The following is a 14,290-nucleotide window of genomic DNA, read 5'->3' as shown; positions in this document are numbered from 1 at the left end:
TTTTGTGTCTTCCATATCTTGTGGTTTGCCTTTAAAGGACCTCATATTAAAACTTCATATTAATATTATAGAGTTAAGATCATGAATGGCTTTAATAGAAGATCACTTTATAATCATTATTGACTGAAATTCTAAAGTAAATGATGTTGATGAAATAGAAGTAAAGTTAGGTAAAATATTGTGATGAAATGGAAAAAAGATAAAAAATTTTGAAGTGTCAGACATAAAATGGATTTGTATTTTTATTTTTTATTTTTCTTAAGAGTCAGGTCTCTCTCTGCCACCCAGGCTGGAGTGCAGTGGCATTTTCATAATTCACTGCAGCCTCAAACTCCTGGGCTCAAGCAAACCTGCCTCAGACTCCCTAGTAGCTGGGACTATAGGCATGCACTACCATGCCTCCTGGCTAATTTTCTTATTTCTTTTAAGAGATGGGGTCTCACTGTGTTGCCCAGATTAGTCTCAAACACCTGGCCTCAAGCGATCCTCCTAGCTCGGCCTCCCAAAGTGTTGAGATTGCAGGCGTGAGCCATGATGCAGGGTTTCAAAATGGATTTTTAAGTAAAACAATTTATAACTTGCAATACATTATTAATATGTCTAAAAGTATATAAAACAGTAGCCAACATTTATAAAACAGAAGATATAACCTGGAAATAAAAATGTAGCTGGTTTTTATATCATCTCTCTTTAAATAACTGCTTCAAAGTTGTGATTCCATTCAGTATTTGTATTTAGGGTTAAAGGGATTTGCTTGTGTGTTCTCTGTAGGTTTATAATGGATTCGTTGAATACACATGAGGAAAGAGCTCACACAGCTACTCCTACTGTGTCAAAGGAAAGCTCAAATTCTCTGAGAGAAACAGCAGTCTCTTCCAAAAAGTCAACAACAAAAAAAATGTAAAACACAAAGTGTACAGCTCTGTTAAAAAAATCATCAAGAATTTGTTACATAACTGAGTCTCTCCATTTTCAATTCTGCTCTTACCCACCACTGTTCAGTCAAATTCAATGTCTACTTGTAAAAATCTACCAACATCAACTGCACAATCTCTTAATGCCTTCAATTATAATAAATGTAACTATTGCTCCAATTCAACAATCCACTCCAGTGTCCATACTCTGGACATGAAATGGACACACCAGAGACATCTGGTTTCTACATATTACCATTTCTTTTTGATTAATCAATTCTCTTCTCCTTTCCTTATTGCCCACCCAAGCCCACATAGTGCAGCACATTAACCATAATTTTGCCAGGATAGCCAACATTTTTGCACCATAGTGTTCATGCACATCTATCATCTAAAAACAATCAGCTCTAGAACATTCTATCACCACCTCATTGTCACAAAGTATCTGAAAGCCAGATGACAAACAGTCACAAAACTGTACAGGTGCAGATTAAGGCTGCTCAAAATTTATGGTTTTCACCATCATTTAGCCCCTCTACAATACACAGCATACTTGTCTAATCACATCCTTTTCTCAATTCAATGGCTATTTCAATTGTTTAGTCTGTTCCTAAGTGATCCATTCCACCTTCTTGATTCTCCCTCTCAGAAGGCAGCTTCACCTGCTATATAAAAATGTGACCATCAGGCATAAATCCTCTCACCTTGCTTGTCCTCGTACGAACACACAGGGTCCATCCAACTCAGAAAAAAATTTCTCTTCCCACTGAACAAGTCTGAAACACACAGGTCTAGTGTGAATTTCACCCCCTATTATGTTCTAAGTAATTATGATTTCTAGCTATTCCCTTTCTCTTCTTTATCCTTAACATTTTCTAATGTTTCTCTTCTCTTGCACGTGATAATCTCATCACCCTTTTCCCCAAATTCCTATTATATTTTTCTATCCTTTATAACAGAGTTGTCTCCTTTAAACTTTTAGACCTCAGGTGCCAAGGATAGGATTATTTACAGTCCTTCATTCACAGGACACTCTCAACATTGCTCCAGGAACCATTGTTTGTTTGTTTAGTTACTCAATTTGTTAGTTGTTACCCAAAATTGTAGCTAAGACCTTAACCATTACATTAGTCTATTTATACATTTCACTGCATGCCATCCTCCTACTTCTCCCAAAAATTTAACTATAATACTAAATCCTAGTTATAATTCTCTTGATCTGTTTTATATATAATTTTATGGCCTCTTTATTCCTAAAATTATTATTTTTATTTTTTTGTTTTGAATATTTTAACCTTATAAAATTGTCTAATGGTGTACAGAAAATGTGGGTCTTTATTTTCACCTCATATTATTAATAGCATACTGAGATTCATCCACATTGCCACATACCACTGTAAACCATTTTTTGACTAATGCAAAAATTCCACTTTGTGAATACATCATAGGGATTTCATTTACTCTCCCATTAATGGTTATTTGGGTAGTTTTGAGATATTTGATGTTGTGAACAGCAGGGCTGTGAACATTCCTGTAGATGTGCTTTGCAGTACTTATGCAAGTGTTTCTCTTGGATATATACAGAGGACTAGAATTGCTGAGTCATGTTCAGCTTTAGAAGACAATACCAAACTGTTTTCCAAAGTCGTTGTACCAATGTATATTCCCTTTAACCATGTATAAGAGATCATATGCATATATATATGGAAATCATCATCATATCAATATTATCATCATTACCATCATGATTGCTAACTCGTCTATAGAACTTTACAGTTTACAAAGGTTCAGGAGAGGTTCACTAGTTATATAGTATCTCATTTTTCATCCTGGCTTATTGTTCTCCAAATATGTGTAGCTGATACTTGCACACACATCCTAAGCCTTCAGTTGCCAGCAGGAGAAAAAAACATATTATTCCCAGAATTACTGCAATAATATGCTACGGAAATCCTGTACAAAATCAAAAGGCAACATATACAGTGAGCATGGCAAAGCTCTCTGAATTAGAGCAAAATGAAAACTTATTCTGAAGTTTAAGATTAAAATCACTATTTACTCTGATCACAAATCTTGTTGAATATTACACAAATATACCTCTTGGTATGTAAAGAACCAGACATAAAGTATCAAATATATATGAAAACAATTATTATGATTTCTTTTTTTTCTTAATTGACATTAGGTTTCCAGAAAACAGGAAAATAAACAGAAAACACTTTACCTCTCCTTTTGTGAGCTGGACATCTTTTGTTCCGTTTCTTTGAAAAAGGGAATTTTAGCTCTGTATATGTCAGTCTCTCCTCGTTCATTTCTGAGGGCTGCAGTCAAAGAACACAGCAAGAATCCTTAGCAATGTTTTCAAAGGCATAATTACTTCAATTAAAAATGGGAATATTCATCATGACACGATGGAGAGAATGAAATGAATGATAAGCATGATGATCTAAAAAAGTGAATTCAAATAACCGTTTCTCTGGGAATATCAGGAAACATTATTTTTTTAATTTCTTTTTGTGATATTTTAGAACAGAGATCCTACATGGCTAAATAATGGTCTGTAACAGCTTATGGTCATATTATATTAAGATTTTTAGGTTGTTTTTAAAGAAACGTAATTGGTTGCCAAAATTTAGAAACTGATATATTTTGCACATAAATACCCAGATTTGTATCTTCTCCTGAATAATTATATCTGATCGATTAGTGCCTGTTTTAGACCCAAATGACACCAATAATGATACTGAATGGAGTCATCTCATTTAACAAGGACACACACTCTCTAATTCAACAAATGTTCCAACTTGCCATATTGTCTTTTTTTGTTGTTGTTGTTGCCTAGGCTAGAGTGCCATGGCGTCAGCCTAGCTCACAGCAACCTCCAGTTCCTGGGCTCAAGCAATCCTACTGCCTCAGCCTCCCAAGGAGCTGGGACTACAGGCATGCGCCACCACGCCTGGCTAATTTTTTCTTATATTTTTAGTCATCCAGCTAATTTCTTTCTATTTATAGAAGAGGCGGGGTCTCGACCCTATCACTCATTTACCTTATCCCTTTAATCTTATGGTCACTGGAGTTTATGACTCCTATGTTAGAGTGTGAGGAAAATGAAGAAATCATGTGATTTGAGAAAAGGAGGTTTAAGGAAGTAATATTAGCTGAGCTAGGCATCACTTGTAATTCTAACAACCCTGCACGGCGACAATATTTTTTTTCAATTTATAGACGAGGGAAACTGAGCCTCAAAGAATATACTTAATACTCCCAAAGTCAGACAGCTAATAAGTGATAGTCTTTAGTTCAAATCCATGAGTACATATTTGTGTGTGTGTGTATATTTCCAAATGTATAATTCTTCACCTACACTTAGCTCATATAAATAACACTTCTACAAAAATATAAAATAACCTCTCTCCTCTAGAAAACCATAAATAAATAAACAAAAAGAAGAAAAACATTCTGAATCAATAAAAAGATTTTCTTTTCTGAGTTAACTTGTGGTGCTAAGGAAAGAAATATGTTCTCTTTAGCAAGATATGATTGAGCATTTAAAGAGTATTTAAAGAATGTGATGACAAATCCACTCTGAAACTTAAAGTAGGCAGTGAAAGCTAGCTATTTCATAGGAAAGTGTGAACAATATAAAGTCATAATCTTTTTTTTTTTTTTTTGCAACAGGGTTTCACTCTGTTGCCCAGGGTAGAGTGCAGTGGCATGATCATAGCTCACTGCAATTTCATATTCCTGGGCCCAAGTGATCCTCCTACCTCAGCCTCCAAAGTAGCTGGAACTACAAACGCACACCACCCTGCCTGGCTATTTTTTCTGTATTTTGTACAGACAGGGTCTCGCTTTTGCTCAGGCTAGTCTCAAATTGCTCACCTCAAGCGATCCTGCCACCTTAGCCTTCCAGAGTTCTAGGATTATAGGCATGAGCCACCATGCCCAGCCCATAATATTTTGATGTTCAGCATTCCATAAAACAACTCGAGCTCAAGATTTTCTGAAAGAATTTTGAATTTGAATCTAGATAGAGATACGTTTGGATACATACACACACACACACAAATATGTACACATGTGTTTGAACTAAAGATTATCACTTATTAGCTGTCTGACCTTGGGAATATTAAATATATTCTTTGAGGCTCAGTTTTCCTCACCTATAAATTGAAAAAAAAATATTGTCACTGTGCAGAGTTGCTAGGATAGAGTCCTAATCCTCGTTATGCCACAAATTACTTATATGGCCTTAAGAAAATGACTTCTCCCATTTTCTCATGTTAATAACGCAAGATTAGACTAAACAATCTCAAGCATAATTTTGTGTCTAAAACTTTGTTACTATAATACTAAAGCAAAACCAAGATAGATATAAATGGTGATAAGTTGACTTTCAGTGTGTAAAACATGTCATACTGTACAAACGTGTTTGTATTTTAATTTTCTGAACCTACTTGTTCATCCTTTTAACTATGTTATGTAATTAGTATGTATTATGTCATACATATGTCTATGACTATATTCTTTGATTAATTAGATAATGCATGCAGTTGTTCTAAAAAAGAATATAAATTTGCCATCAAATCAGGGACTAAAAAGAAGGATCATTTAATTAATGGAGCTGGGAATTTTAACTATCTTGAAAAACATTACAGTCTTTTCTTATAACTAAATAGATTTAAGTTAGTGTAGTTCCCATACTTATTGATTTTCCAACATCCATTCTCTTCCAGATATTAGCCTAAGTCATTCATGATCACCCATTTCACTTGTCACTGATTTGGTTAAGAAATTAGAATGAGACCCAGACATAGCAGAAGTCTGCAGCAGACTTCTGGGAAAGAATCCCTTGCATTTAAAAAAAAAAAAAAAAAAAGACAAAAGAAGAGTTGGTCCCGTCTGTGGTCCGGGTACTAAGAGTAGGCTTTGGTGCCTGGAACTGTAACAGCCTTATCCCAGCTATGAGTAGAATCAGTCTGAGGGTGAAATAAATGTTGACTATGGTAGGGCAGAGAGATTAAAGGCAATTTAGGCTCCTGATAACCTTATTGCACATGTTCACAGCCAGCCTACCTCTGGATTTTGTGTTTATTATTTATTTCCGTTCAAGTTTGTGAAATGATGCTAATTTTATCCAAAATACACGAACAAATAAAATTATACATACACACAAATATACGTGTAAATGTGTATGTATTTTGTATAGTATTAGAATCTTATTCTTTTTCTAAATATAATTAAATATGAGCTAAACTTGCCTCTTAATTTTAATGTGGACTCTCTTCAATTTAATGATATAAAGAAATTCTCAAGTTTAAAAACAATAAAAAGTCAAGTTATATTGCATTAATAAATCCTACCTAATTTTCAATCTATTTCATGTACTTTGTCAGAAAACATTTTACCTCTACCACATTAGTAAAAATAAAGACAAAAACCTTTTTCTGAAATTGTCTATCAGTCCCCAGTCAGTAATTTCTTGATATTTGAATAAATTACACTATCATACCTAGTGACTACTGTTTATATAGGAAAGAGAAAGAAAAGAATCAAAATGCCTAATTATAAAATCTAAAATTGTATACTGTTGATTCTTTTTAAAATCTTCATGAATAGCAAACATTATAGAAGATAAAAAAGATATGCAAACTCTTTCAATGAAAGGAAATATTAAGGACATTATTGAATAGTGTCATGTCAAATGGCAACAAAAGAGTTACAAAAATAATCAACAAAAACTTATATAATAGCATTGAGTTTTTTCCAGATTATACAATTATTCTATCCATATTAAAAATTTTGAAAATGTTTCAGATACCTCATAATTCTGTAACACAAGAATAATGACTTGTTTCATTTCTTTCTACATGTATTCTTGTAGTACTTAGTTGGTATCTTGTCTTATACACATGTATCATATAGCATTTTAAATTAGTATTATAAATATCTTCCCAAACTATTCAGTGTTCTTTGAAAATAAAAATGGAAAAAAAAAATAAACCACAGAAGAAAATTAGGTAAAGTGAGCAAACAGAAAATTTACAGATGAGAAAATAAAAGAAGACAATTGACAATCAAATCCCACATAATTTTATCTGCTCTGTAATAAAAAGAAATACAAATATTCAAAAACAAAAATATTTCCTAATTATCACATTTTACAAATTTGATAATAATATTTGACATAATGTAAATATTTCACTTTAATTTCGCATTGTTGGAGGTAGTATAATTTGTAGCAATGATTCTGGAGAGCAATCTGGCAATATTTGTCAGAATTAAGGATGTGCATGCCTTTTGAACTATTAACTCCTTTAAAAGTCTTTTATACTTAAGCAATAAGCAGAATTAAGACAAAATGCATGTGCTAAAGAAATTATACCTTTTTAAACAATTAACAAGAACAGTATGAAAAACAGCCTAATTTTAACAATAAGAAATATCTTAATAAATTAGGTTTCATTCATAAAATGAAATACTATACATCGTACAAAATTCATATTTAAAATCCTATTTATAATGAGGCAATACTCTTGCTTAAAGTGGAATATTGCTGGAAGCGGTGGCTCATACCTATAATATCAGCACTTTGGCAGGCTGAGGCCAGGGGATCACTTGAGGCCAGGAGTTCGAGATCAGCCTGGACAACATAGTGAGAACTTCATCTCTACAAAAATTTAAAAATTTTAGCATGGCACAGTGGTGCATGCCTGTAGTCCCAGCTACTCAGGAGGCTGAGGCAGGAAAATTGCTCGAGTCCAAGAGTTGAAAGCTGAAGTGAGCTATAATCATACTACTGCTCTCCAGCCTAGGCAACAGAATGAGACCCTGGCTCAATAAATAAATAAATAAATAAATAAAGTGAAATATTTAGAATATAAAACCGTGTGATACCAGTTTGGCAATGTATAACTACCATTTATATTAAAATAGAAAATAAATTCATAGAAGAAGGAAAAAGAAGCATAAAAGTTGGTCATTTGTGAATCGTACAATTATGGGAGAATTTTGTATTTCTCCTCATGCTTTATATCCACAGCTTTTGCTCAAATAGATGCATCAATAATTTGCTTTATTTAATATGGGTCTTTTCAAATAGACTCATTCATAAAGGAAGGGCTTATTTGCCTTTCAACTCTTCTTCATCACTTAGCATAGTATACGGCACACTGTTCAGTAAAGACTGTGGAGTGAATGACATTCCTTTATTTTCTAAATATTATCCTGTAAACGTATATTAATTTCTAATCTATGAAAATATGTGTAAATAACTGAATAAAAGGTATTTCATCACTGAATCACATAGACAAAATATAAATAACTTTAAAATATTTAGGGGCACTCTTGGATGGTTTATACAAAATAAATCACTGAGGAAATAGGAGATATTTAGTGATTTAAGAGAAGAAAGCATTTTTCCCAAAACAATACTTTTGGTAACTAGAAACAGAATGTCATTCTTCATAGGTAGATTTGATTCTTGGAACCTTAAAATGTCTTAATATTTCACCATTTAGTTACTTTGCAATTTAAGGGAATTAATTGAACAATCGTCAAATAATAATAAAATGTATAAATATACTACTATTGGTTTTTCAATAAATATTCTTTCTAACACCATGCCAAATTATAAGGTAAATCTTATTTTAAGGTTATATATTTTCCTAGCTAACTGGTTTTTATTGATTTTTTTTCTATTGAATATCTGTATATATGTAAATAACAAAAAACAAATCTGTAAATATAAAACTGTATTTCTTTTGATACACATATAATGATACTAACAAACCATTCTCATTCCCAAACTCTTTCTGTTTGAAAGATCTGGGGCAGTATCTCTTTATTTGATTGAACACTGATCATAAAGGTTAAATCTCAGATTTAATCAACCAATGAGAACAAAATTTCTCTGCTATATTTCACTTTTATTTTCATTCAATTCAAAATATTTTCTAATTTCTATCATAATTTTTTCTTTCACCTATGTGTTATTCATAAGTACATTGTTTAATTTTCATGTATTTGGGGATTTTCCAAATATCTTTCTGTTGTTGATTTTTAAAATTAATTCAAATATGATCAGAGAACATGCTATGTGTATGATTTAATTATTTTAACTTTGTGGACTTTTTTTGGCTCAAAATTTGGGCTATTCTGGTGACAGTTCCATATGCACTTAAAAAGAATGTTTCCTTCTATTGTTGAACAGAGCCCTCCATATATGTAAGTTATTTCAATTTGGTTGGTAGTACTCTTCCAGATTTTCTGTATCCTCACTGATTTTTTGTCTAAATACTCTAACTACTGACACAGGTGTGTTGTGTTCAAGTGTAATTGAGGATTTTCCTAATTTTCCTTTCAATTCTGTCAGTTTGGGCTTTATGTATCTTCAGGTCTTTTATTAGGTGTATGCACATTTGGAATCATGTGTTATCTTATTGCATTGATCCCTTCAACATTATGTAATATTCTTCATTATCCCTGTAGTAATAATTGCCAAAATTTTTTTTGGTATAACAAAAATGTCACTTTATCATCTTCTGATTTGCATAGTTTCAGATGAGAAATTATGATTCTTATCATCCCAAAGCTCTTGGTTGACACGTTATTTTTCACTTTTTAAAAAAAATTCTTTGTGGTTTAAATGAGATAATTTCTGTTAAACTATCTTTGAGTTCATTTTTCTTCCTAACCTGTGTCTAGTTTTCTGATAAGTCCATTGAAGGAATTTTTTATTTCTGATATCATAGTTCTATCCCTGGCATTTTTATTTTGCTCTTTTATACACACACACACACACACACACACACACACAGAGTTTTCATCTCTCTGAAAAATTTCACCATATGTTCATGCATTTTTTAAAATGTTCCATTAGTTTTTTGACACATTAAAAATGTTATGTTAAGTTTCTCGCCGATAATTCCAACATCTTGAACATACCTGAGATTGTTTCAGCTATTTTATCTTTTGACAATCGGTCATTTTCTTGCTTTCTGCACGTTTGTGTCCAATAATGTTTTTACTGAATGGCAAACATTGCATGTCAGGCCAGAATTGGAAACATCTCTTTTTCTGTAAGTCTATTAGTGTGGGGCCTTGGGCTGGTTTATGTCTCATTATTTCTGTGGTCACCTTCAGTACACCACAGATTTCAAATTCTAGCAATGTGCTGCTGCTACCTTGCACTCAGTGCAGAGGCTGGGGAGCTGGAGGTTTTTCTTAGTGTTCTGATTTCAGCAGGCCCTGCACACCTGCACCCCTGAGGGCTTCTCCTTCTAAACTCTTACCCCTGCCCCACTAGTAGATTCCTGTGGCTTGTTACAGGAAGTATGATAGTGTTGGGAGGAAGGAGAAGTTCTAAATGTTGTTGGAGTATGATAGTGTTGGGAGGAAGGAGAAGTTCTAAATGTTGTTGGTCTAACCTTAGTCTTGGGCAGGCCCTGTGTGCCTTGGCCTCAGGAGTGTGGCTTTCTCAGCATTCCTGATTGTCCTCCCCAGCAGTCAAGCCCTTCCTTGTATCTGTGGGGAGTCTTTAGGCAGGAAAGAATTTCTCTTCTGCAGGCATAGGGATCTCTGCCTTGCATCACTGTGGAATCTTTGACACAGAGGATTTCCTGCCCCTTTCTCAGGGTTGAACATCTTTATCTTCTACTCTTCCCTGGACAGTAGAATGTTTTTGTCTAGGGGGAATAATGGGAGAGTTTCCTGCTCCTCCTCAAGCAGTAGCCTGCTGTTACGTGTTAAAGCTGTTGGTGCAAGGCTTGTGGTGGAAGCAAGGGCGATTTCCTCCTCTTTTCTCAGCTACAAAGAGATTTTGCTTCCAGCTCTTTCTTTGCATCATTTTATTTTTTTTTTACAGTCAGAAGCATGAGGGAGGTTTATCTCACCCCCTCCCCAAGGGAAGAAAGCTTTTGTTTCTGCCTCTTCCCAAAGCCGTCAAACTTTGCCAGATTCCTGGGAGCAGGAGGGTTTCTCAGCCCTCTCTCAGTCTCTTAAAGCTTTTGTTTCCTGTGAGAAAAGGCTTTGAGAAATGATGAGGTTTCATGCCTCTGCATCACTAAGGAGATTTCTCCAGCTGCCCTGACCCAGGCTTCCCCATAAGCTCCCTATAGAGACCCGTTGAAAAGGAGACCTGGAGAGTGAGACTCCCCTTGCAGCTAGGACTCTGGGTGACACATGAAAGCCCACACTGAGCCTTGAAGAGTTTGTTAATTTTATGACAGCCATCTCTTCCTCCTGTGCTCCGCCAAAATGAAACCATTTTTGAGTCCCATCTATCCTCAGAGGTGTTATGTCCCCTTTGGAACTCAGTTTACCTGGTTTCCTTGTGACCTCAACACTCTGATGCACTCAGAGTTAGGATTTTGTAGATTATCTGGATTTTTCTTGTTGTCAGATGAGAGCAACTTTTTGGCTTTCTATTTTCCAAGCAGAAAAAGACCATGCAAGATGCTTTTTTTTTTTAATTCGTCTGGTTCAGTTTCTTTTAAAACATTATTTCTGAGTTAGCATTATAATCTTGCTCTGCTAGAATAAAATCCTTTGTAAAAATAACTATATTTCTGGATGGTTTTCAATTATGGTATTCTACTAAGTGAATTGTAGGCTATACTTATACCTTTGTTTTATATACTTATAAAATAATAAGAATTAGGGGCAACTTTGCTAAGTAAGTGTGGCTTCCTTAATTAAAAAATTGAATCAAAATAAGGAAATCAGGCATAGAAAATTAATGGTGGTGATCTTAAGTTGGCTTAAATATATAATTGATACTACACAAATCTGAAAATTATGATTATGTAACTCAACATGAATTTTGTTCATATAACTGCAATAAAAAATGATGTAGTTAATACATTTGGAAGTTGAGGAAAAAGATATGAAAATGTTAAAGTTCTAACATTTTTATGCCAGGGAAACAAGCCATACTAAAATTAAAACATATGCTTAATAGAATAAAAGTCTAATGATTTCAACATCTTTTATAAAATATCTTCTCTTAATCTTAAGAGGTAAAATCTAGGAAATATATCTTATATTTAAAAAACATTAATTTGAAGTATTAAATCATGTAGTTTAATTTCCAATGTCTTATTTTCTATTAGATCCTGCTAAAATTAAACTTAATGCTTTGTTTACAATTAAAGCATAGCTTGTATAATATAATCCTATTTTACTAAATGTTCTTCTATCTTCTATGCACTTATTTATCTCTCTGTATATCCTACTGATATACATTCATAGATTGTATATTCATAATGATTATTTTTAGGTAGTATATAACATTTTGAATTTTTTTAAACTTTCTTCTTTGTACTTACGTGCAATTTTATGTTTTTGTAAAAAATCTATAATGTATTTTTAAAAAGAATTGTAAGTTTAATTAAACAAGCAAATAAAAAATAACTAAAAAGGTGTTCAAAAGAATTTTTAAGTGATTATAGATGGTAAAATTTTTCTTCTTTGTGTTTTTATATATTACAATAATTTCTAATAATAATATTTAATTCAGGCATCCAGACATTTAATCTGTGCATTTAAGAATGTTGAACAAACACATTCTTTTCATTTCATATGTCATATCTGTCATCAGGTAAACACAGTAGAAAAAAGCACACAATAACTAGAGAACGGTGTTAAGAAACTTCAGAAATGTGTTTAATAAAGTATAACACCAAAAATATATTTTAACTCTTGGTGATTCTGAGATTAAAAAACAACTGTACATTTGTATCATAGATCAATTCTAATCACCTTTGATTAGAAATTTAAAAAAAGCCTAAAACACACATGTTCTAAATAAACTCCATACATATATATTACATGCATGGACCTCCTTTCACTACCACAGAACGAAGAGGCAAACTTTAATGAGGAAAGAGAGCAGATTCTATTGGGGGAAAATTTTAATTAGAAAATATGACTCTGAAAAGGAAAGGCCAGTTGGGACTTTGTCTAAGAAATGAACAGCAACTTCTTCCTATCAGAGAAAGCAATTCCAAGGAAGGAATTCTCAGATTGACCAAAGGGTACTGTTAAGCATAATTAGGACTTTCACTGTGAAATAATTGAAAATAAACTAGAGCAAAAGTTCTCCGAGTGTGGTCCCAGCACCAGCAACATAAGCATCACCTGGGAACTGTTAAAAATGCAAATTCTTGGGCTCTACCCTAGAGTCACTAAATCTGAAACTCTGAGATGAGGCCCAATAATCTATAGTTTAACAAATTCTCCAGGTGCCTCAATGCAAACTAAAGTCTGAAATCCACTGGTGCTAGTGCTGTAAGAAAATGAGTCACAGCTGTGAAGAATGAATATGCTCTGGAAACCTGACATTGAACCCTTGGGTGGCATCAGTAAAAACGAGAAGCTAAAAAGTTAAACAATCAGAGATTAAGTGTTCAGAAATAAGGATGTACCTGAATATAAAATTCTTTCTTAACCTAGATACAAAATGGGAATATGTTGAATCATTTATCTGGTATCTCATTGGTTTTTTTTCCAGCTTTGTTGAGATACCATTGACAAAAATTGTACATAAAGTGTTCAACATGAAGTTTTGATATATATACACGTTGTGAAATAATTACCATAATCAGGCTAATATAACTATCACCTTACCTAGCTACCATTGCGGGGTGTGTGGTGAAAACACTTGAGATCCATTCTCTTAGCAGATTTCAAGTATACGATATGTTATTATTATCTATAGTCACCATGGTGTGCATTAGGTTTCCAGAATTTATTCATCTTCTAACTGAAAGTTTGTACCCTTTGACCAACATTTCCCCTCTCCCAACCCTGAACCCCTCTACTCTTTGTCACTCATAGTGTCACTCTAAGTAATTACCACTCTACTCTTTGTCGCTATGAGTTCAACATTTTTGGATTCCATGTCAGTGAGATTATGCAGCATTCGTCTTTCTGTGTCTGGCTTATTTCACTTAATGTCCTCCAGGTTTATCCCTGTTGTCACAAATAGCAGGATTTCTTCATATTTTTGTAGAATAAGAAACAGACAGTTAGACTTTGTTTTTTCCCTGATCCCAATTTCTGTTACCTGAAAAAGACAATCTGATAGAGTGCTGCCCCTTACCTGATGGTAATAACGCCAAGAGCAGGCACAGTACCGAGAGGGGGATCAATTTATAGCCTAGAGATATAGCTCTAAACTCATTTTCGTGATGCATTCAAAGTACTTCAATGCCTAGTGGATTTACATTGGCATTTTTTCATGTCCACCTAGCTTCCTGCTAACACCCCACCCTTCTTGGCCCACTTAGTTAAAACCCAGCCAGTGTCATCATTTGATACTGCATTGTCAAAGCATATTCGAACCAATAGTAAAATATAATTAAATAGCACATAAG

The sequence above is a fragment of the Lemur catta genome, chromosome 6 (assembly GCF_020740605.2).
Source record: "Lemur catta isolate mLemCat1 chromosome 6, mLemCat1.pri, whole genome shotgun sequence".
Classification (NCBI taxonomy): Eukaryota; Metazoa; Chordata; class Mammalia; order Primates; family Lemuridae; genus Lemur; species Lemur catta.
Note: the sequence above shows the minus strand (reverse complement) of the source record.